Source organism: Ambystoma mexicanum, chromosome 2q (genome assembly GCF_040938575.1).
Source record: "Ambystoma mexicanum isolate Mex_15411 chromosome 2q, UKY_AmexF1_1, whole genome shotgun sequence".
Taxonomy (NCBI): Eukaryota; Metazoa; Chordata; class Amphibia; order Caudata; family Ambystomatidae; genus Ambystoma; species Ambystoma mexicanum.
This window is the reverse complement of record NC_090924.1, coordinates 1386371375-1386397366: the sequence shown is the minus strand read 5'-3', so window position 1 is coordinate 1386397366 and position 25992 is coordinate 1386371375.

The following is a 25992-nucleotide window of genomic DNA, read 5'->3' as shown; positions in this document are numbered from 1 at the left end:
AAAAAAATAGAAAAAAAACGGGACAGTCCATAGACATAGAAGTAGGACTAAAGAAAGCACAAATAAAACGGTAGTCCGATTTCTATGTCGAGGGCCTGTATCAGGGGAAGTGGGGGTGCTCACAGGCACACTCCTCTCATTAGAGGAGAGCGGTTGCAGAGGGGAAGGGGAGGAAATGAGGCTGTGAAAAGCATTCACGCCGCCATTCACACACAGGAAGAGTTGCACCGGGCCCGATATCAAAAACCAGGACCGTAGCCACCCACACTTCCAATTCTGGGATAGGGTTTATAAAATTTGAATACTCCCAGGACACCGGGACGGAGCGTGATTTCCCGTGACTGTCCCGGGCAAACAAGGACGTCTGGTCACCCTAGCCAAGACAGATTTCAAATATTGGCAGCGGGGTAAAAGAGTGATCAGGTAGTTTGCAAGGGGGATACAGAGGGTGTACAACCCAGGCAAACAAGCAAGTGAGGATCTACTATGAGTCCTCCAGTAAGCGGCTACAGTTAGTACAGCTGCTAAACGGCTAATCCACAAGGCATGCAGCACCGTCGTCCCCAAAGAAGCAAATCTCTCCCAATCCCTTTCGCTTGCTCCTAGAGCTCCAAAGGTGCCTTACACCGTGTTTGTGCTGTTTGCCACAGTATTCTCCACAGGCCCCCGGGGTGCCTTACAATATGTAGCGCTATTCGGCATTCCAGCTAACCGCTAACCGCCGCTGCTGCTTCAAAGCTGTTTTCTGAGTTTTCAGTTATGGCTCATTCACTCACTCACTCCTTTAGCTAGCGGTGTGACGAGATCTGATTCAAGGAAAGGACCTTGTGGCGTCAAGCCTCACCATTGGAAAACAGGAATAGAAACTAATCAAACAAAAAACGGCCACTTCCGACACCTACACATGGTCAAATGTGTTTGAAATAAGAACACGTATTAAGCACTATTCTAGTATGAGCCAGCAGGCGTCAGCTGATTGCACGTTTCTTATGGAGATTGTGCCGTAAAAAGTTCGAAAACATGTATCTTTTCTGTTTAACGCAGACACCTAGAAAGACATCGGTACACGATCCTTGCGTCTGTTCCCATCAACGCAACAAGAGAGCTGTCCTTCTTTTTCCCTCTCTCCCCACTAATTTAGTCCAATTATTTTTTGATCCACAGAGCACCAGGGTTGAAACAAATGGCAGAGGAATGCTATATGAAACACATTAGTATCATGTACCTCTAACTCCAAGGCTGCCTGCTTCACATAGGTTTGGTTGTCTTTTCTAGATCACGTCCAAGCCACAGAGGTCTCTCTGCCAAGCCCACCAAATTCCATGCCACGTAATGCACTAAATGAGCCCTACAAATTGAAGCAACATCAATCACTGTGCATTCTGGAAATTGTAGTTTAGTCCCCCCCCACCCCTTCAAATTATGCATAGCGAGTCCCTACATAAAAAGGACTGTTGACCAGGGCATAAAGTGGTTGGGGCTCGCTCAGGCAGAGCCTTCACAGTCTCCTAAAGGTACTCCCGATCTGGGGCTCTGTAACCCCCGCCACCTCCTACCAACTAGCCCTAGATGTGACTATACCGTCAGGACACACTTTCACTCCACAGAGCTGCATGGTTAAAGGGCTGTCTGCAGGGGTCAGCGCTTCTGATTAGAACAAATGAAAGACTAGAGCACCAAACATTTGTAATCGTGCACCTGCATCTCCTTTTGTTTCCTAATCAGATGCTCTGACCCAGCAGACAGCCTAGGTATGTGGCGTTAAAATGCTGCCTTCGGGGGGGGGTTGGCTTCGCATCTGAAGAAGCGAAAGGAGAAACGGGGTGCACTGTTATCATTGCTTTTGGTGCAATCCTCTCTCCTTCAGTTTCTTATTCACAGGTTCTGACATTAGCAGGCAGCATAGTGGCATGGGTTGGACTATCCTCTTTGCACACTGGTGCCTATAAATGCTTAATGCAAAGAAAGACAGTAAATGCCCAAACTATTGGCATTTGCAATGCTTGCTTTACTTAATGCCAGCCACCAGACGTTTTGTAGTTCTGCAAATAACAGTTGTAACTATGTTCTTACTTAATAATTCTCAATGTTTAGAACTTGAAAAGATTGGGCACGGTGTCAGGGCCTTTCAAAATGTTCAGATGAAATGGGCACCAAGCCTAAGGGGGCCCAGAATAGCTGGCTCCAATTTCTGCTGTCAGATTTCTCATGGCACTGCAATACACGATTAATTCAGGGCTTGAAATGTGTGCTTTGCATCACACACATTACAAGCTACATCTGCTTCGTGGCATCTCCTTCTTCAGGCCTTTGCGCTATGGCCTCACTGCAGTTTCTGTACATTAGCCCCTTGCTGACAAAAAAAGATTGCAAACTTGTCAGTGGATGTTCAGTGTTTCAGCTCCCCTCTGACAGGCCTATGATAATCGGCAGCTATTAATCCCCTGGCTGTATTTATTTGTCTCCACTAAAAAGTACGGGGTTCAGGCTGTTGATCTCCGCCCAAACCAACGAGGCCCCCACCATGTTGAAATGGGGTCTCAAGAGTGGAGACACATCTTCTGCCGGACCTGGGAAAGATGAACTTATGAATGGGCCCTGTCTGGATTTGACCCCTAGACCCACAGACTGAACACTGATCACAGCAACACACGCTAACCCTCTGAGCTACAGTACAGGTTGCGACCCATAATGTTCCCAGCTTTTGGGGAAACAAATGGAATATACAAATGCACATTTTGCTTTTCAAAGCATTGTAGTATGTGGCCGAAGGGATACTCTTTCCCGGAACTTCAGAAACACAGGGCGCTCTTGAAGTGCGTCTCGCGATGAAGAGACCTTCCCCTTCCAGATAAGAAGGCGCTAAGAAAACCTTTTAAGAAGATGCCTTTTTGCGCCTTTTGAAGTTCAGCCATGCAGCTAAAAACTGAAAAGCCAGAAAAAACCAGAAGCGCATGAAAACGGGGCATTCTTCGTGAAAGGGCGGCCTGCGGTTATTCATTGCTTCTTTGCAGAGCTGCCTTTGAGTCAGTGGCTCGGCCGGGAGAGATAGGGTGTAGCTTAAATTAAGGTGAAGAACCCAGCAATGCCGGCCTTTCACAGCCGGCACAATTCCTCCAGGGGCGGGATGCCGAAACTTGCCTCTATTTAAATAAAGAAAGCAAATGCCTGACATTTAATCGAACTGATGTTTAAATCATAACTGGCATTACATATGGAAATGCCATGCCTGCTTTTGAAAATATTCAGAGCAATATAGAGTTTGAGAGGATGGGGGAGGGTTGGCTCTTTTTCAAAGCATCAGACTTGGCACTCATCTTCGCCGAGCGTAATTGCTTATTTCTTGATATGATGGTGCCACTGTTTCTTTTTATACATTCTAAGTTCTATACAATAAAAGGAGCACATCTTTTATTCTGGCATTCACCTCAATGACAAAATGCGTTTTGCTGGAAAGGCTGCAGGCAGCTTGGTGCTTAAAATGAATTGCCAGTAGACCATCAGGAGCGAAAGCAAGTTTCTTTAACTAGTGAGACCTCGTTTAGCAACACATGTGCCGGTGAAATAACCCTGCAACCTCTAGTTTTAGGAACCAGTTCCGACAGGGCCCCCTCAGCCTTTCATCCTCCAGAAGTATGTAAATATTGTAAATTAAATTGGGCGATAATCCTATTTGTCACAAAGGTGTTTATTTATTTATTTAGAAGTGGGAGGCATGCAGATTGTCATGGTGTATAAAAACACTGTGTTATAACAATAGCACAAAATCGCATCACATAATGTGAGACCTCAGGCATTGATATTGATATTTTATTTCTACCGCGCTCATACACAAGTGTTTCAGAGCGCGAAAGTCCCGCAGTGCCCGGGAAGGGGAGCTAGCCCCCGGTTTCTCAAACCAAAAGGTTCATACTCCCCAGTCCGCCAAGTGTATGGCTAAATGAAGGCCGTTCCCAAGCAGCCCATGACACTAACAGGGGCGTAGGAGACACATAAAATCTGGGGGGGACAGGGCCACTTTGGGGACTTTTCATGGTAAGATTACACAATCTATCAGGCCAGGCCAGAAGCCGGACAGCCCATGTTGTGTGCCCTGCTGTGTGCTGCCCTACTGCTATACGGGTTGATACGTGCATCTTCATCCCATTACATAGCAACTGGGTTCAGGAAGTTGTCTCGGACCTCCCCCTGCCTGTAGAAGCCGTGATTCCCCATGGAAGGTTTTGGCAGGAGTGCCCACTCCCTAACAGCAGATTGAACGGGTAAAATATGGCCCTGTTTGTTGCGTGTGTGTAAATGGGCTGGTAACTAACGCCACATAATGGTTCCCATTGCTTCTTCCCAAGGGTGTCAAAGTACTGTCCAAGTGGTTGTATTGCCCAAAAAGAAACAAAAGTGGTTTTAATGAGCCCATATGTTCCACCTGTGCAGTGTTGCCATGGCAACTGGGAGCACTGGGATTCTGAAACAAGATGAGCCTGCGTATGACAGCATGACCAGGACAATCCAACAGCATTAGACCGTAGAGCATGGCACTGTAAAGAGTAAGTCGAGCTGCCCACCCCCCTTGAATGGTGCATGTAAAGTGAGAGGCAGTGGCAGTGGGTCAAGGAAGAAGACTAGAGTAATTTGGGTTAAACACAGGCAGTGTGAAATGGCTTGAGGCGGAATGGTGTCAGCAACAGCGCAGAGACCGCAAAGCGCAAGAGCTTGGTGATGGGAAAGAGAACATTTCAGGCAGAGTGTGAGGGAAGGTTGCACGGGAGAGAATGAGAGATGTATGCAAGAATTGAAGAGGTGTTGGGAGCCAGGATTATGTAATTGGAGAGGACAAACAGAAGAAACAGTCACAGAGGGACTGGAACTAACAGTGGAGAAAGACGTCCATGAGAGGATAATTCTGGGCAACAAACAGCTAATAATGCCCACAATTCCACAACTCTGATTGGGTGGGCCACTATAAACATTCTGGAAAGGGTCCTAAAATATATTTGTACCTATGCTGATCCAACTCTATGTTCTAGCTCATATTTCCGTTTGTATTGTTCAAGTGAGGCAGAAAGGGGTGGCATAATAAAGCATGACTAGCCAGTGTGTCCCACCGCCTGAATTAAGGCGCAAATGCAGTGAGGGCTTTTGGCAGGTGCTGCACACAGCTCTGTTTTGCCAGTATGGCCTTTCGAAGCATGCTTTATCACCACTATCTCCCAATTTGTTTCTGGGAAACAGATGGAAGCTGGAAATGCAAACTTGTTTTTCAAAAACACCTGCAAAAAGGTGGCTGTCTTGGAGAATCGAATGGAAACTTTATACATATCCCCCTTTCCGTTTCAATGGTGGTCACAGTGCTTGAGGTAATGTGAGTCGGGGGCAAGGGTGGAGTAAACAAGCAGACATATACATTTTGATTAATTTATTTCCATTAATTCCAGATCTAGAAGGAAATGGAAAAACAGGGGAAAGCAGGGGAGATGGATAGTGAGCAAATGTTGTTAGCCAACTAAGAAAGTGGGCTGGTTAAAATGGATAAAGCCCATGTCCAAGCACACTCTTTGGCTGTAGCATCCATCGATAGTGCTAATGAATGATAACACATGAGTCTGCAGGTAAATTAATGTATTAATTGGACAGGTATACATGGATGTGTTTATGCAACCAACCATTGTGATGGCTTCCAGAAACAAGCAATGGGAGATCGGATGGATAACACCCCACACCCCCTTAGATTATATATTTTTAAATAAAGGATTACAAGGAGTATGAAGTTAAGAGTGATGTGAACAAAAATAATACAATTGTAAGGAAACATGCCTACAATATAGACTTGGTGGTGAAAAGGAAGAAACATCGAGCCGAACTGCATCAACTGCAAAGAAGCACCCTCTCTAATAAAGAGTCGTATAAAAATTGCCTGAATTCCTTAAGGGCCTGGAGAACACAGGCAGATGCTGAGCTAATTCTGGCAGCAATTAGAACTTCCAACGCAAGATCCCTTTGGGAGATTATAAATAAAGGAGATGACTTCCAGTCCGCCCTAACCACCAATCAAGTCCCGAAGAAGGAATGGGTGAAATACTATACAGCCCTCTTTCAGGAGAACTCTGCAGTCGATCGAAGACACAGGACGAGCAAATAATCTCCCTGGCTCATTGTTTTTGATCGTGAGGTCATACTGTCGAGGGTAAAAGAATTGAGTTCCTCAAGAGCGGCCAGCCCGGATGTCATCTCAAACCATATGCTTAAAGAAAATGGGGAAGCCTGGACCGATTTCATCATGGCTCTCTTCCAAAAGATAATTAAAACAAGAACCATACTGCAAACTTGGAAGGAGGCCTTGATAGTAACCATCTTCAAGAAAGGGGATCATACTAACCCCAGGAATTACAGGCCAATCGCCCTTTTGGACTCCACTGGGAAGTTATTTTCCTCCATCCTCCTGAGGGACCTTAAAAGCTGGGCCATTAAGGCAGGAGTTCTGGACAAACGCCAAACTGCTTTTATATGTGGCGTCAGCACCTCCTTGAACTTGTTTCTCTAAAACATGCTAAATTTGCGTGCCTTGGAAATGAAAGGGAACATCTACCTAGGGTTCATTGATCCTGATGGACAGGCCTTTGATGGAGTCAGCAGAGAAATCCTATGGGCTAAGTTAAAAAAATGGCATTTACCAGAAGACCTTCTAGAAGCCATCCAGGCGCTCTACACAAATACATCAATACAAATTCTAGTCTCAAAGGGAGGTGACACCACTGATAATAAACAAGGATGTGTGTTGGCTCCTTTCTTGTTTGCCCTCTACCTGGTTGATATGAATGCTTACATCGATAAGCTTTCTCATCGATATTTGAAGAGAATTAGCTATCCTGGATCCTATATGCAGACAATGGGCCTCATTATGACCCAGGCGGAAAACCATGGTGCTAATAGCACCATGGTCCATGCCGGTAACTTACTGACTCTGCCATGGAGAAAGGGGGAATTACCACCCCATTACCAGGATGGCGGGGTGGTAATTCCCCCTTCCTCCATGGCCCTTCCCCATTCCCATTTTTGCCCCATAGGGCTCAATGGGAATGGGGAAGGCGCTAAGTACGGTACCGCAAATTGCGGTACCGTACTTAGCACCAAGGTCCCTTTGCGGGTCCCTACTTTAACGGCTGTTGTAGATCAGCCATTAAGGCCGGGTCCCGCAAAGGGACCTCGTAATCAGGCGCTAATGTGTTAACGCCGCTGCAGCCTTTTACGGCGCCGTACCCATTAGCGCCAAATATAGTTCCTCATCAGTCAGATCTGTCAACCTGTATCCTTCTTTGAGGGCTATCACCGTTCTCAATCCTCTTCCCTCACCCTCTGTCCCATGAAGCATCACCCTTTCTTCCCTCACTATTGCATCTTCTAGTTCTAAAGGGATAATCTTCCCTTCGTCAATATCCATAGGAATCTCTGACCTGAACACAAATGTATCAGGTATCCTCAACATCTTGCTGATAAATTTAGGCAACCGTAATAATAGAATAGTGAATCCATACAAATACACTTCCTCATCTATAGGTACTCCTCATCAAGCCTTTCTTCCTGTAAATGATAATATGAACTCACATTAATATAATGCATTCCATGAGTGGAACACACTATTCCTTCATCAGTGAAGGATATCGTCATGTTCAGTTTCGTCATCAAGTCACGTCCTAATATGTTTACTGGAATTTGCTTAGAATATAACAATGGCATACACATGTCGTGTTCACCTATAGAAATTGGTAATTCGTCTGTAAATGGAACAACATTTTTCGCATTCATGACAATACCCGACTTTGGATATTTTCCCTCATGGACACAGGAAAAAGCTCCAGTGTCCACAAGAAATGGAAACGTCTTGCCTATTATTGTCAACTTAACCCTTGGTTCCTTTCTGGGGTCTGGTATTACAGATAGCACTGAACCATCAGGTCCTTCTGTCGGCTGTTTTATTGTGGATATAAATTCATCTCTGTACCGGTGAAAGGATTTCCTCCCACCACAGTCATATTTGATTTACCTTCAGTTCCCTTTAGTCGGGAACTTCCAATGTTCTCTTGATTCTCATACGTTTCTTTATCCCTCATCTGCCTATATAGTTTCCCAGGTCTCTGCTCAATGTCTTATGTGTCCTGTCCACCATCCCATGCTGATCGTGGCATTCCTTGCAAATCATTTGGGGCTGTTGTGACCCTCTTTCTTCCTCTGATTGTTCTTGTGCTTCTATGGGCACTATACTTCTGTGGCATAAATATTCTACTTTGTGATCTCTTAATCCTCTACTCATGTCCATTTCATCCCTTCTTCTCCTTAATTCCCTACATTTCCCTTCCTCTCACCTTTGTTGTAACCTATATACTTTCAATCTTTGGGTTTCTGCCTATTTGTGTTTCTACTCTGCCAATCTTTCCTTCTCTATTCTTATCTCACACCTTTTCCGTTCCTCCCTTTGCTTACATTCTTTGTCCATTTCTCCTTTGTATAATCTCTCTTCTTCCTTTTCTTTATCTCTTTTCTCTCACTCGCCCTTTTCCTCTATTTCTGTACTTCATCAATGCCTTTGTCATCTAATATGAGCAACATGTGTCCTCCCATCCATTCATTATGTACTATTGTTATGTACTTAACTGTATCCTTTGGTTCCATCTGACTGCTTTTTTCCACTATCGCTAGTTGTTTATCTTGCTTTTCTTTTCTCTCATCACGCTGTTTATTTTCATTGTGTTTTAATATACTTTGTTTTTTTAAACTTTATTTTTGAATTTTCAGTGAACAAACAAGGTAATAGAGAAAAACAAAGGAACAAGCTGTGTACCAATTGGTCTCCCCCCTCCCTTCACCCCTCTTGCCACCGTTCCCAAATCAAGATGTGCAGCTGTAGAAACAGAGAGAGTCAGATTGTCCACAGCATCTCGTGGGCCAGTTGGATTAGCTTAGGGCAAGGCACCTAATGGGTCGACGTGGGAGTGGAGTCCCTAGTTGCAGAGGAGATTAAGTAGTTCACATAGGGGCTCCATATGTCAGGTGGTCTTGCATGGAGTGGCAGAGTTCTAATGTACATTGTCTCAGTGTCTTGACAGTAGGCTATGTCTCACAGCCACATTCGGGAAATTGGGGTTGGCCTCTTCCCCAGGTCATTGCCACTCTTCGTTTTGCTAATACCAAGAGGAGACCCACCAATTTTCGGGTATGAATCGAGACCCCGCTGGTGAGTCCAAGTAGAGCCGTCATGGGGTCCTGCTCGATAGGCTCTCTCGCAATAGCAGTTAACTTCTCCCATACCTCACCCCAGAATCTGTTTACTGCTGGGCAGTTCCATGACAAATGCAAAAAGTCGGCATCCTGAGCTCCACATCACTCGCAAGATCCCGAGATCTGGGCCCGTTGTCTATGGAGCCTAGTCGGGGTATGATAGGTTTGATGCACATAGTTAAAAGTATTTGTTTGAATCGTGAGTTTAGTGCCACTTTCTGAGTTTGTCTGAAAATATATGTCCAGTCTTCACCTGGGATACTTCTCCCGGGGGATTCCTCCCATCTGAGCTTCGCAGAAACAGATTTCACAAGGGTGTCATTGAGAAGGTTTTTATATAGCCACGATAACAGCTTACCTTCTCCCTGGGCTTGGATCACGCTATGTAGCAGTTGCCATGTCTGTGGCTGGGTAGGGAAAGTGGGGAAAATCTTTTGAACCGTCTGACAGAGACTAAAATAGATGAATGTGTCTAGCGCAGTGTTAGCACCATGCTTTCGAGCCTGTTGAAGCATTATGAAGGACCCTTCAATGAATATTTCTCCCGGATTGTTAATTTGCGGTTTACTAGCCAAGCAAATATATACCTGTTCACTAGTGAGTCGGGCCCCCGGGATGAATTGTGCAGGTATGAGCGGGGAGTAGCGAACGTCAACCTTGTATTTCATCGCTATTTTTTTCCATACTTTTTATGTGGAGTGGACTATGTTCAGGGTTTGGGGCAGGGTCTGTATCGTGCTGATTATGGCCGTTCGTAACATGTATGGTGACATTAGGGCCCTTTCAACCTGGACATGGGGTCTGACAAACTGTGTAGCATACCAGTCACGTAAGAACTGCGCCTGGGCCGCCCAGTAATAACGTTCTGGATCCGGAAGTGACATGCTCCCTTTTGTGACTGTTTGAATCAATGTTGTGAAGGCTACACTCGCGGGATTGCCGGCCCAGATCAGTTTGAGTATCATATTCTGCAGCAGGATTAAACATTTCTGTGGGAGTACAATGGGAATATTCGCGAACAAATAAAGGAGCTTGGGGAGAACTACCATCTTGACTATGGACACACGACCCCAGAGCATGAGCGTGAGATGTTTCCATCTTGTGATTTTGTCCCGTAGTGTTTCTACTGTTTTCCCATAGTTATCTTGTAGGAGGTTGCGGTTGTCTCTTGACATTTGGATACCCAGGTATCTGACCTCCAACCGTTCCCATTTAAGTCCATAGTCGTCCGCAAACTCCCTTGTTGCATCGGTTAGGGGGAATACTATTGATTTCACGTTGTTATTCTTTAGACTTGAGAGCTCCCCAAATCTGATCACCTCGCGCATTACTGGGTTCAAATTCTCAGACAGGTCTTGTATAAATAGGGCCATATCATCTGCGTATAGCGATAGAATTATTTTGTGGGGGCCGAACTGTAAGCCCCTGTGTAGGTGTCGCGAAAGTAAGCTTTCTGCAAGGGGTTCCATTGCATGTGCAAACAATAGAGCCGACAGGGGGCACCCCTGTCTGGTCCCTCCCTCCAGCATTATACTTGCGGACCTCGCCTTCCCCATAAGTATATTTGACACCGGTTTTTCATACAGGTGTGTGACTAGTTTTAAGAATTGCTTCCCCAGTCCCATTCTCCCCAGTACCGTGAAGAGGTAGGGCCATTCAACAGAGTTGAACGCCTTTTCGGCGTCGAGGTCGTGTTGCGGCCTGGGATGAACCCTGGTTGGTCTGCTATCACTAGTGCAGGCATTATGAGTAGTCTTGCGGCAAGCATTATTGCCAGGATTTTATTGTCTAAATTGATTATGGAAATCAGCCTGCATGATCTGCATTCTTTCGAGAGGTTTGCCGTTCTTATGTATGAAGATTATGTTAGCTTCCCGAAGTGTCACGGGGAGGCTGCCCTTTTCGGTCGCCTCTTGGAAGACCTGTAGCAGGAGAGGTGCCATGATCGTGTCAAATGCTTTATAAAGCTCACCAGTCAGGCCGTGCGGTCCGGGGGCCTTGGAGCTTGGGAGCATTTTTATGGCCTCCACAATCTTGTCTAGCGAGTTGGGGGCGTTTACTGGCTCTCTCAGTGTTTGGTTCGCCCAGAAGAGTTCGATCTGGTCTAGGTATTGAAGTAGAGGGGCTGGTCTGTTGTCACATTTTTAATTATAAAGATCTTGATAGAAGTCCCGAAAGGACTCTACAATGCCGTCTTCAGTGAAGGCCAGAGTACCCTCAGGCTCTTTGATACAATCTATCTGGGGTGGTCTCCTGTCTGATTCTACCAGTTTTGCCAGCAGGGCTCCCTGTTTCTGGCCCTCTCCATACTGATGTATTCTGTGTTTCTGTGATAAGAACATGGCTTCCCTTTCTGCGCATGTCCTGAAATTATCGAGTTCTTTTTTGAGGGCGGCTATGGGTGTGACTGTCTTTTTGTGTGTCGTATGTTCGTTCAAGGTCTTTCAGGCATGTTTCAGTAGCTGCTAGTTCTGATCTAATCAGCTTCAATGCCCCGTGCTCTTTAGCTATGCACACTCCCCTTACAAAGCAGTTGAGGGTTTCCCACAGGGGCCCCGCCGATTCGACATAATCACAATTTGTGTCTAAAAAGGACATTATGTGAGCGCGAAGTTCCTGGGCGAACACCTGATCTTGAAGAGCCCCATGTTTGAACCTCCATGGGGGCCTGCCACCTCCGTTTCCAACTGAGATGCCTTCAAGGACAACTGGGGAGTGATCTGATAAAGTCTGTGGGATTATTTGACAGTCCCCCCAACTTATACTGGTGTTTATAGACACAAAGAGGTAGTCAAGTCTGATGCTGGTGTTGTGTACCCATGATTGGAAGGTGTAGTCGCGTGTTGTAGGATGTCTAACCCTCCAGGCGTCTTCAAGGTTATACGCCCTGCATATTTCTTGTATCGGTAAGCTAGCCTTGGTTTGCGCAATGCTATTTGTCTGTGATTTGTCAATACATGGGTTGAGTATGGTATTCAGATCGCCGCCCGAGAAGATTGTGGTCTGGTCCGTGTCTGCTAGGCTGGTCATGACCCAGTCGAAACTATTGGCTCCATCTACATTCGGGCCGTAAGAGTTCACGAGGGTCACATCTACCCATCCAGAACTCTGCGTTAATTTTAGTCTAAATTTTGACCTTTTGACCTTTTGCTGATAAGGGTGGCCACCCCCCGGACATATGACGAGTAAGAAGAAAAATATCTATGACAGCCCCAGTCGGGTGCCCATTTACTTTCGGATGTTGGGCTAAGATGCGTTTCTTGGATCAGTGCAACATCGACATTATGCCTCTTGAGAAATTGTGCTATCATACGTGCTTTGATGGGGTTGTTGCCACTCGGACGTTCCAAGACACTACCCTGAATGGGCCTGTGGTCGGGTGTATTCCAGACGCATCCAGCCACCTGCCCGGAAGGGCTTCGGGCTTGAGTCGCTGTGTTCATAGACTCCCTGTGTGGTCTACCATGTGGCGTGTGTGGGGTGGGCCATTTCGCCTGTGGTACTGTCCCCAGTTCGTTCCTCTAACCACAAACAAAACCCCAACATGGGTGTAGGCGTTGCACCCTTCTCACTCCAACTTCCGTAGCACCCTCCACCAGGGTACCCTGCGGTGTCACGCTTAGCCAGTTGTGCCTTAGAGGACCAGAAGCAGCTTCCTTCATTCCTGGGCCACAGCCGAAACAATAACCCCCCCACCCGCACACGGGCAACCCCCACCCCACCCGTCAAGAGTCCCTCCCCTAGTTTCTACAACCAATGAACATTTAACCTGGAGCTGTGCTAGGGGCGCTAGTGCCCATCCAAGAGTTCCAGCTCCCATCAGATAAGGATCGAACGTTTCTGCCGTATTCTCCTGAGGAGTGGTCTTGTCAACTCAGCGAGTGGGTGATGAGCTTTCCAGGATCTCAGGGCGGATTCCTCCTTGCTCGGTCATTTCTTGGTGGCCTCGGGTTGTTGTTGCTTACGGTTTGGCAGCCAATACTGTCTAGGAACATGTTAGCTTCTTCTGGTGACGTGAAGAACTTGGTCGTCCCGGTGTGGAGGATTCTCAATTTGGCTGGGAATAGCATTGAATATTGCATTTCGTTGTCTCGCAGCTGGTGTTTCACTGCAAAGAAGGATCTCCGAGATGTTTGGACCTCCTGAGAGAAATCAGGGTAGATTTGAATGGTGTCGCCGTCGAACTGCAGTTCGCCTCTGTCTCCTGCCAACTTCAGAATTTGGTCGCGATCTTTGAAATTAAGAATCTTGGCAACTATCGGGCGTGGTGCAGCGCCAGGTGTAGGTCGGCCGGATGGTACCCTGTGAGCCCTTTCGATGACGAAAATCTGGGAGAGTGCTGCAGCTCCGAATAGTTCTTTAAACAAATTCTCGACAAAGTCTTCCATTTTGCCAGGGATCTGCCTTTCTCTTGTCCCGATCAGTCTAATATTATTGCGTCGGGCATTGCCCTCTAAATCTTTGTTATTGGCATTCACGTGTTTCATTTGTCTCTCCAACGCCGTCACTCTGGCTCCAAGCGACACGCTGCTGTCATCGAGGTCCGAGACTGGCTGCTCCACCGCGTTTAGCTTGTCGTTATGTTTATCAAGGCGATGTTGAAAGAGGTTGAGTTTAGAGGAGAGGGAGTCCAGTTTAGAGTCGAGGCTGCCAATGCCCGCTTTTAGCTCTAACAGGATCTCCCTGATATCTGGTGTTGGTACCTGGGGTGTATCCGCATTGATGATCAGTTCGGCCGTAGGGGACTCTGGTCTTATATTTTGTTTAGGGGTTCTGACCACGGCACCTAGTTCGAAAGTCAGCTTCCGTTGGGCTTTGTCCGTTTTATCCATTCTTGGCCGCTGGCAGCAAAGGCAGTCTCGCTATTAGGGTGGAGAAGCATAGAAAAGGAGACCATTCAGAGGTGGTCTGATCGGTATTACACGAGGCGCAAACCGAGACTGGGTATGCCAGGTGTCACCAGCTCTTGTCTGCGCCCCTCTGCAAGGACCTTACTATTGCAGAAGTATGGGGCGAATGGATAGACCAGTCTCTGGTATCAGTCCAGGGCCGGTGTCATGCAGGACTCCGTTCTCTGCCGTCCACCAATCTCACTGTGTTGAGCGTTTCCGTTCCCAGCGATATTCTGGAATCGTATGATGTGCTGATGTAGTTAGCCACGGATACGTGGCATGTCCACTCGCTATGGCCACCTTCTTTGCAGCGTGTATATATTGGTGTTGCGGGCCCTGGCACACTGCAATTAGCACGTTGGATCCGGCAAGCCCCTCTCACACCAGCACCTCATCGGCCTCCCCAGTCTGGTCCCACGAGCCATGGGAGGGACCCTCGGGGGGGGTATCGGGCCCCGGACAGTATGCTCCTCCACCGCAGGCACAAGCTGCTCCCTGGCCAGACTGTTTTTATGTTGATTTGTGCTTGCTGTTACTCAGAACTCCTCCGGATAGGGATATGTCCAACCTCGGTCGCCACGCAGGCGGCAGCCGAAGAGGTGCTGCTGCCGCTGTGTCTATGGGTCCCCCTGTGTGGGGGTGGATTGGTGGGTCCCCGCCCAGGATGGTCCGTTGGTGGGCTGGTGGGGGTGCCCACTGGTTGGGGCAGGAAGAGTGGCAGTTATGGGAGCCTCCTACCTGCGTTGCAGCGCAGTTCGGGTTTGTTGCTCGTAGCACTCCAGTGGACCCCGCAAAGTTCTCCGCCTGAGGCCAACCTCATTCCAGGAGGGGCGGTCACCCCGCTGGTCGTCCTCACTGTCGGTGGCAGCGGCCCACCTGGTGAACCCCACAGCCTGGAGGGCAGCCTCGTGTGGATGTCGCTCTGCTCTGCAAGACGCCCGGGCTGCCGGATCTAGACGGGCCACCTCTGTGGCCTTACGCTCCTGGACCGCCAGTGGCCCGAGCTCTCTTTGGTCCGATCGGGGGGTGGCAGCCCGGTGTTTCCACGTTGTCAATGCCCGGTGGGAGTCTCAGGCTGGCTGCACAGTACGGGGACGTGGCAGGCGAAGCGGCCCGGTCTCGGCTCCTCTCACCTCGCGCAAGTACACCCACTCAGCTGGCTCGATCTAATAATCTGCGGCCACCAGTGTGATCAGGAGGACGCGTTGCAGCGTTCTCTGCCGGCTATCCGCTGGTTCTTGTCCTCTAGTCAGCAGTTATTTCAGGATTAATGGGAGCTCGTCTCAGAGCTGAAAGAGGAGCCGCCATCTTGCTGGGCTCGCTAACGCCCTCTGTTAATATACTTTGTTGTTCTCTATTTCGCTCTCTTCCGAGGATCCTTGGCTATTATAAGGAGGGAGCTCATATATTGGATAAACCTACCCCAATGCTGCCTTCAATTTCTTTAAAAGATAAAATCCCTTCAACTTTTTCATCTTGCTTTTCAGGAAATAAAATAGGAGCTGAAGGTCTTACATCTTCTCCTTTATTCTGATTAAGCATCCATTCTCTCTCAATTGGAACTTTTTTCTCACTCTGCAAACCTTTTCTCTTTTTCTTTCTGAGTAGCATGTAAGTATGTTATCATATGATGCAATATTGATTTTGATAACAAACCCTCTTGAGGCCAGGTTATAAGTGCTTTATTGGTCTTGCCCTTGATCCATTCGGAATGGTACTTTCTAATTTTGGCTTTATGTCTCAGCAATGTTCTGCATAAGTATGAAAGTGGTGTTTCTTCCATGGTGACAAGTCAATTTTGACTGTCCATACTTACCCAGTGTTTTATTCTCCTTCCTAATTTTTACTAACTATATTGTTGTAATACTTTTGTGCAAGCACCATCAGTCGCTGCTCATAATTTTTGTCTCAAAATATTTTGAAAACCTTTTACACCACTGCTCTTCTCCTTCCTTTGTTTACCCTTTCTGTCAATTATGTGTGTATCGTTCTTGGTTTTTTTGTATTTCAAAGTTCTTTTCTTTATTTATATATTAATTTCATCTGATTCTAACCTTCCGATTGACGTCAATCCTTTATTTAAAAAGTTTACTAAAACTCGCTTTTAATATTTATTTTTGTTTGTTGTATATCAATCAGTTTTAAGCATGCAAACAACTTTATAAAAAATATTAATCCCCATAAAGATGTGCACTTAAGCTTTTCCCTTATATATGTCTTCTTTTACTATTCTTAGTAGATGTATCTTGTCTCTTATTGGCTCTGTTTCAGACTTTCATACACACCCTTCTTATTGGCTTTACACCTCAGGAATCCCTTAACATTCCTATAGGGAGTTATGGCATGAATGTGTTCTGTCTCACATGGGCCACTGAAATCGAGGTATCCATCGCTTTTTTGTAACCCCAAAACAATCCAGTTACTCTTTCTATATATCACAATGCAATCCCTGCCCTTTTTGCTTTTTACCATACTCAATGGTCTACTCACATCCATTATTCAGCTGGAGTCCCTTAGCATCAGCTCTCCCACAATCGACCTGTTTGCATTCAGTCCACGCTGCCCCTGTAAAACCGATCACGTGATTTTCTTTTCTACTTTCCAGTCTCCGCAGGTAACTCTGCGACCGTCTGGCTAATGGTAAGAGCTGATTTTTGTCCGCGGTCTGGATCTGGACTTAGATCTAGGTTATTAGACCTGAACCATCCGCAACTCTACTAAATGTGCTCTAGCACCTTGAAGCGTCTTCTTTGTGCTAGATTGGATTACCAATGATTATCACAGACCAAATAATCGAATAGACCAAAAGAAAGATGGTAAAACACTGCTTTAATCTTGATGAATAAACCAGCGAGAAATACAGCTATCAAAGTAGATGCTCGTTTTTTTCACACCAAATTTTGCTTGCACAGAGTTTATATAGTTTTATGTATCATCCTACATGGCATTTCACAAACTTTTACACTGTGAGGGATTGGATTAGGGGAACATATCTAGAATAACATATGTGTTCATATCTCATTGACTGCCTCTTGTTTGTAGGTCATGCCCCAAGCTACTTCTACGCATGTCATATACTGATTATAACAGAGAATATGGCAGCAGACTGATCATTGCAACAATATATATGAAAGTGCATGGCAAGCTTTTTCGGTTTGTTGAAAATCCTATCCAACCATAGACTTTCGGCTCATTTAGCACCATTTGCACAAAGTGAAAACTAGGTGTTCAAGATGCATCAATTTGTTCTTTGTTTTCCCAATTAGTCATCAACCAGTACCTTAGCCATGGTCTAGTGTTTGTAGTTCAGCTCATAATCTGCTCACTGTTCTGGGACATTCGAGGGAGTGTGAGCACACCACTATCTTAATTTGAAGCTCTAATGAAAAGCCTTTTTTTTTAGTTCTTCCTCACGTGTCAGGAGACCATTATTTTGTCCATTTCTGTTTCTCAATTTCTGTTATATGATTTATTTAACCAGGGTTTCCTTACCCTCCCTGGCCTTTAAAAACTTGCTCACTCCACCTAACATAGGCTTTTAGCTTTGTGGTTGTTCAATACTTGGCATAATGTCCTTGCCCACCTAATCATTATAGAAATATGTGTCATGCACAAGGTCTATTCATTCGCCCCGCTCTGTGCCTTGCCCCCATCTCTCGAAATAGCCTCCCTGACTTTGGCCAACATACTCCCTTATTCTGCACATGAAAACAGCTTCTTCATCAATTCTTCAATTTTCGATCCTAGGCTTGTTTTTGAGGTAGCTGGGCTTATTCTTCAACACGAGTCATCGTTCGTGTTCTTCCAATGGACGTCCTCAATGTTATTTGTATACCTCTTTTTAGCAAGCTTTTATATGCTTCTTATACCTTGCGTTACAGCATATTTACAGTTATTGGTCAGCACATTACTTCATGTTCTTGTTTTTCATGATAACTTCATCTTTGATACATGCTTCTCTCATTTTCATATTGTTTCGACTTAGACTTATATGTCTTCTTTATGATATCATATTGTCTTTCATTAGATGCTTGTTTAACATTCATCCATGTTTCTTAGAGCTGCTTCCTTGCACTTGGGTAATTGACATCCTTCTTGGTAACTTCCTCCATTGCCTCAACGGGAGGATATCTTCTGAATGGCTGTCTAAGTACATATTGGGGGTCATTACGAGTATGGCGGTAGGAGCTTAATGGCACCGTTAAGGATGGCGGTGCCGTTAATCCCCTACCGCCATATTCCGAGGTCCCTTAGCGGGTCCCAGCAGGAATGGCTGGTCTGACCAGCCGTTCTTTGCGGGACCTTGGAGCTAATAACGGGCCTGCAATTTGCGCGCCCGTTATTAGTGCCTTCCCCATTCCCATTGAGCCCTATGGGGGCTCAAATGGGAATGGGGAATGGTTCACTGAATGGGGACTTACCGGGTCCGCATAGGTCGGAATGTCCCGGTAAATCCCCATTCAGTGAGACCGGACCCGGACCCGGGTTCGGAGACAGCCATGGCGCTAATAGCGCCATGGCTACCTCCAAACCCGTAATGACCCCCTTTGTCTTCCATACATTCGATGTGGTATAGACATGCCACATAAACTCATGCATGGATTCCCAATGGTAGCCCTTAAACTGCTACTCCTATAGGACAGTGGTAAAGGGGTGGGGACAGGAGGAGAGGCCTCCACCTGCTCCTCAACATGCTGTTAATGAAAAAGAAAATGCTGCAAGGTATCTTCATTTTCTTTTCTTGCTCTTCCAAAATTGTCCATACTTCGCTTGGGACTGTGGTCATTTCCCATTCTGCGTTCGGTCTTATCTGCCTGAATGTGTCCAACTGAAGGCGAGACAAAGCATCAGCAACATCTTACTCTTTGCCGTTATATGCTTTGCCTTTATTTCAATGTTGTGTTTCAGTTCCTCTTTTATTATTGACCTCTGAACCTCCAGTACCAGTTGGCAGGTTGTGGCCCCTTTGTTTATTCATTGCACCACAACCATGTTGTCTGATGCAACTGCCAGCTCCTTGACATTTACCAATTTGCCCCCGCCCCTAGAAAATGCAATACCAATAGTAAGGATTTCCAGCAACGTGATGTTCCTGGTCCAACCATAAACCTGCAAGGCTTGTTGCCAAGACGCGGCACTCCATTTATTGGCCAATATTGCCCCAAAATCTTTGCTGCCTGCCACTTCTGTGAATACAACTCTTCTGTTTTGTCTTTTCAATGGTGTGTTCCATATGACAGCCCCATTGCATTTCTCCAATAAGTCCACCTTCATAGCTAGGTCTTTTTTAACGTTCCTACCAAACCTTATGTGGCGATGTCCTTTTGCTGCTCCTCTTTTATTTATTTTATTTATTTAACATTTGTAGAGCGCGCCAAACCCGACAGCAGGTGATACACATTACAGGAGTTACCACAGGCAACAATATATAACATAGGTTTGGCATATATCATATTAAGCATATTTACAAGCCTACGAATAGTTACAAGTACATTGTTCCCGTAGCTAAATAATCAGTCATATTTACATGTGCAATCTTATTCACTTGAGTAACGTACAAATGAAATAAAGCAGGTGTATTTACAAAAGCATATTGTGTAGTGATGATACTGTAAGCATTGAGGCAAGGAGGGATACACATTGGAAGTGTTAATTAATGTAATGCTTCTTGCCAGATGCCACACTGTGTCACTATCCTAGCTGTGAAACTGAGTTTTCCTGCAAGTGACAGGATCTCCTTCACTGTTGTTTTTTCCTTTTTTGCTCGGGACTCTATCGCTGTTAGTAAGTCCTCTATTTTGTCCCTAGAGATGCAACATTCTCCTTTTTCAGTGTCAATTTCTATCCCCAAGAACAGCTTTTTTTGGATGGTCCAGCTGTTTTCTCTTGTGGCAGAGGGATGCCCGACTCTTTGTGATCTCTTTAAGCTTCTCTAGTGTCTTTTCACATGAGTCAGCTCCTTTTGGGCCTGTGACCAGAAAAACCTCTAGATAGTATACTATGAGGGTATCCCGCATTGCCATATGCTCGGCCCACCGTAGAAAACAACCCAGTATTTAAAAAAAGGTGCTTGAGATGGTCGAAGCCCATTGGTAAGCATTTGTCTACATGAGATGTATTGTATAAATGAAATCATAACCAGGACTGAGAGCTCCTGTGGACGGCCAGCTACCTGAAAGCCGATGGTATGTCTGTATGTCTGCCTTCACTAAAACTGCCCCTTTTTCTGATTCCTTCACTACTTCCACTGCTTCCTGGAAGCTGGTGTATGACACTGCTGCTTCTATCTCTGATATGCCATCATTAGGTGATCTGCCTGGAGGGTCGGATCAATACTGTATCAGTGTGTATTCTCCTTCCTCATCTTTAGGACTAGCCCTAAAGGGGAGCAGATGTAGTCTGCAAAACGCTCACTCTGGCCAGTTCAATTTATTTACGTCTCTTTTTCCTGGCTACTTCTTGCTTCTCTGTCACAGGTTTGAGTTTGTTCGGGATTTCCTGCAATCCTCTGGCCTAGAATGGGATGTTAAAACTCTGCTTGAAACCTTGTAAAATTAAATTGCTGCTCTCTTTACCAGGGAATGTCTGTAGCCATTTCAACATTTCATGTTGCCTGATTGGTGATCTAGCCAGGCCTCAGGGGTGTTTAACTCCCACTGTTCTGATTGGGCCCTTTGTACATTTGGCGCAGCTGTGACCTGACCCACACGTCCTACATTGATGTTTATAACTGCACTCTTTATCTCAAGTGTAGTTACCTTTTTTGAAATTCCAGCACATTGCTGAATTTCCATTATATGCGGCTCCTTGTGCTGTGAGTGTAAACTGTGGTGTGTTGCAAATGTATGTGTTTGACCCTCATGATTGTCTATTGCAAAAGGGGTTCTGCCCTTTGTATTATTGATATTATTGTCACTGTTTGTATGTCTTTTGTAAAATTGGGTTTTCCCTGTTTGCTGGACTGGAATATAGGTATATCCCTGATTTACACTTGCCTTTAATGCATTGGATAAATATAAATTTGCTTCCTGCTCATCCTATCCTAAACCAGTATAACATTCCATTGACATCCTGAATTCTCTGTCATAGTTGAGCCAGGTGTCTCCCCCGTATGATTTGTGGACCTTGTGCACCGTGTGCTTGTATACTAGTAATGCTGTACCTTCTGCTGGAAATTCTTCCAGTATTATGGTCCCCAAAATCTGAAAAGCTGACAGCCAGTTTTGGAAAGTATGTGGGGCCTTTTTTCTAACATCCTGTTCGTCCTCTTTCTTGTCATCTTTATTAATATCAAAACCTCTTCTCTGGAAGTCTAATAACGAGTATATTTCGATAAACTCTTTCCTCCATATTTTCCTCTCTACTTTCTTCTCAATGTGTCGTTCTAATATTCGTTTAACTTTACTCTGTACCACTCTCCCCACGGTGTACCTCCAAAAGGTTCTTTTAAATGCACCATCCTTGTTTCTAACATCATTGGTATTCCTCTTAATTACACTCTTCTTCTTTACTCATATGCCCAGGTGCTCCCACTCATCATCATCAGCTTTGTCTGTGTCATCTCTCTTCTTTCTTAACTTGTTTCTCAATTTCTTCAACATAATTTCAATCTTTTTTAGTACTTTTTTTAATCATGATCTGCTTTTCTGTTAGTCAAAACATTTGCAATTGTTTCCTCCAGATCCCTCCCTCTATACCTGTGTTGATTCATTTCTCCTTGCGCTTCCTCCCGGTTGCACCGTTCAAAGCTTTCCTGGGGGCTTGCCCAGCAATTTCTCCCTCTCTCCTTGCTTTCTTGCTTGGAGGGATCTCTACAATGTCAGAGTTGGTCACCACTTCATTGTTGCTCTCTTCAAATAGGCTGGGGGATTTGCTTCCTTGTGATGCCCCATTGTCCTGGCACAGCTTCTTCTGCACCCAGTCCAGCCCATGTTTCCGCTCTGCTGCTGCTGCCCATTCCAGTAACTGGCACTCCTTTTCTCATTAGCTGGCCATAATTCCACCTGCACAGCTCCCTGACATCTGGGTATGATCAGTCTTTCCCCCTCCACTTAATACCGTGGTTGCAGTTACTTAATTGTTTGGCTGTGTTCTTTAATCAGACCACAAAAGTGATGGGTGGAAGGTTTCGAATGAATCTAAACCACTGGCAATTGCTCTGGGCAACCTTCCACACCACCGTTTTTTAGCCCGTCTGCGCCATTGCAAAAGGGGACCAGCCATGTGCAAATCAGTCAGCAGCTGCCGCCACCGAAGGTAGCAGCCCAGCCCGAACTGCTAGGCCAGGTCTCCTCTGCACAGAAAACCAAGCAACCCCAGACATGTTTCGGCCTTGTTGGGCCTCCTCAGTGAGGTGCAGCCTGGTTCTTTAATCACACAGTCGAATGCTGTGCATGCATTTGTGCTCTTTCTGTGTTGTTGCTGCTTCCTCTGGCCCCTGTCGTGAGTATTACAAGTCTCTGCCTGTTACCTGGCTAAACAAGTACTCAGCTCGCTGCAGCACCCTGTGCAGAAGCAGCCTCCCTAAATGTGTCTCTCTTACGCCGTGCGTTGGAGTGGCCTTACCCCCTGCATGGAATAATTGTAACTGTGCCATTGCCTTATGCTGTGGGTGGCCGGATTCTGTGTCAGTGTGGGAAGGTCTTCTGGGCATGTGTGTGGTGTGAAACGGCCCTGCAGGACACAATGTGGGCAGCTTCCTTCACTCGATCCCCCTCCTGCTCTTCTTCATCCATGCCGGCAATAACAAAACAGCACTGATGGCAGTGGCGTATCATGAAATTTGGGGGCCCTCTGCGAGCCATACTGAGGGCCGCCCCAACTCAGTAACAAATCACGGGTTGTGCCACACTCTGGGCTGCTTAGAATACCACGTTTGCGCAATATACATAAACGTGCCGCTGCAGGTGTATGCTGCACACTGCACTAGGATAGAGATACAAATATGTGTTTTAATACTTAATTGTTTTGTAGGGTAACACCAATCTAAATATCCAATAAATGCAAGTCACCAACAGTGCACAGGAACATTAATACTGGAATTAATATAATGCGTTGCTGTTAAAAGTGCTATTCCACAATGAAAACCTGTCCAACTGGCTGCTCAATGTAGACCAGTCCAGACACGTAATAACATATTACAGTAAAGCATGCCAGGCTACATTTAGACATACCAAGCCTGGTTGCACCAACATGCCAGCTGAAGCAATAACGCTTATAATGGTTAGTTTATCACAGATGCTGCAAAAGATATACAATACTGCAGTGAGAAATGGCTAGACTGGCAGCATGCAAACGCCAGTCTAGTCAGGTAATTACATGGTTTAGGTCTGTTTGACCGAAAATAATTGACCTTTTCCGATTTGACCACATTTTATGGATTTTCTTTGTTCAAAATTGCAGGCGGTGGGGAGAGACCATCTGCATTCCTCCCAACTCCCCCCCCATCTTAACCTGTTGCCTTACCCCACCCCACATATATATTTACTTTATTTCGACCAAATTAAAAAAATAATCCAAATATTTGGGTCATATGTTTTAGTCCAAGGTGGTCCCCTCCCAGGACATGTGTTGGCATGGCCCCCCACATCACGGGAGGTACGCGGGCCACAATTATGTCAGTGACTGCCGAGTACTGTGTGGGCGGCCGCCTTCAATCTCCTACCAACTTCGGTCCATCGCAGATTACCCGTTTACTCCGAAGAGAGCCTGGCCATTGGTCTGCGTGCAAACAACCTTCTGTGTGCGGGATATATTGACCCACTCAACGGCATTGCCTTACATCACTGAGATGCCTTCGCGCAAGAAATAGTAACCTGGCTGGGCTGGCTCCTGTGCGCACCAGGACCTCAAAACTGCTTTTGGCAGCAACAACAGAAAAATGGCTGCACCATCTTGCCTCACACACTTCGGGCAAAACGGAACAAGGGGACCCACTGAAAAATATGCCAGTGTCTTCTGAAACATATATGGAATCAAGTGAAAAGGACAGACTGCCATTGCTGCAAAAGCCAAAATCCCCTTCAAAATGAAACCGTTTTTTCACCCTTTCAAAATACTGTTTTGATGTCAATTTCATCTGTCATTCTGAAACCACTGTGATTAAAAAGGCCCAGTTAGACCAACTCTTAGAGAAATCAATAGCAACTTCATTTTCACTCGCACTGGAAACACGCGTTTATTTCTTGACAAAATGTATCCAGGCGCAGCAGTTCAAAGAGACTTTTTACTCTCTGAGCCAGGTCAAGTAGAATTGTATCTATACCTTAGATAAGAGTCCTCCTGCAAGGAAAATTACTACAGCTGCCAAGACAGTGGCAATCTGAGGAGCTGCAAACTGAATTAAAGAAAGAGATGATAGCAGTTTTTGACACATGTGGAAAAATGGGCTGTGATGACTGAATAGAAAAAATTACCTGTTTAAAACTCAATTGTTAATAAAACCCTGCTTACTTATCAATGTAAAAGAGTTATGTTAGTGGTGACAATAGCCACATAGGATATCTTCTGTCATAGGTTGGTTCAATTCAAGACCCAAAGTAAGAAATTAAACAGTTTAAAACACATAGGTTGGAGTTGCAAGCTCTCAGAAACCTGTTATTCCAGTTGCCAGCTATGAAACTCTTTCTAGGAAGGGAGATCCACCCTAAATCTAGGACACGTAGGTGCGAAGTGCCCGCTTGAAAAACTTTGAATGGGTTAGGACAATGAGAGTTCATATGCTCATCAGACATTCGTCTGTGCTCCAGGCTAGGACAATAGCAGTCCTGGGACACTCACCTGTCAAGTGTGAAAGGGCAATAAAACCTTCAATTAAGACTGGAAACCCCTTGCCTGGAAGGAATTGACAGCCGCTTGCAGTTGAAGAAAGGAAAAAAAAAAACAGGATCAAGAAACAAAGGGACTGCCTTTTGGTGGCAGAGACTATGTTACAAAGAAATTTTAAAGACTCTTATTTATGTAGCAAGAATTAGCAGAAATGTAAAAGTTGGCAGTGTTAAATCTAATTTCGGGGCCCATCTTTTAAAACTTGGTAGAACTCATTGCCGCAAGGGGAACAGAAGTTACGAAATATGACCAATTCTAAGGAAAGTAATAAAGTGGCAAATATAAGAGTTTTTACATACATCCCTGGGGACAATTCACATTTGTGTATAAAATTGTGGAATTTTAGGCCAAATCTTTAAGGTGTAAAATTACCAAAATGTGTCAGAAAGGAAAAACAAGGTCACACACACTGGAGATTTGGACTAATCTGTGCTGCACATCATATGTAACCTGCAGGCATAATTTGCCAAGAAACCCAACCAGCAGAGAGCAAGGCGGAGATTACTACCCTTGCCCAATCCTATTGTTAGGGGCGTGTGTAGTAAAGTCTGCCCCTGTCATATACTGTGATGATGTCATCTGGCATTATAAATAAGAGCCCCTGTCAACACACTGGTACACACAGAGTCCTGATTCCTACGCCGGCATCCTCTTCCTGTCTTTTCCGGTCTTCATCTTCCATGTATCCATCTAAACTTCAGATCCCAACCACAAGGCCAAGCAATTGCTGATCCTGCTTCAGCTGGACCTCAATTCTAAAAAAATCCCCATAGCCAAGGGCATCGCTGTGGTGTTTTGAGAAGCATCCTGAATTAACCTGGCTTGCTGCCACTCACTGCATGCTGCTGCCATCCTGCTCTCCTGATGCCCTATAGTATCCGGTAACCAGAATTGCAAGTCCAGAAGAACTATCCTTTGGTATCCAGTCCCTGCCCAGCTGACCCTGTCCCGCTGATTTTGTCCGACTGCCCTGTGTTAGACCAGACCCATGTGGTGACCAGAA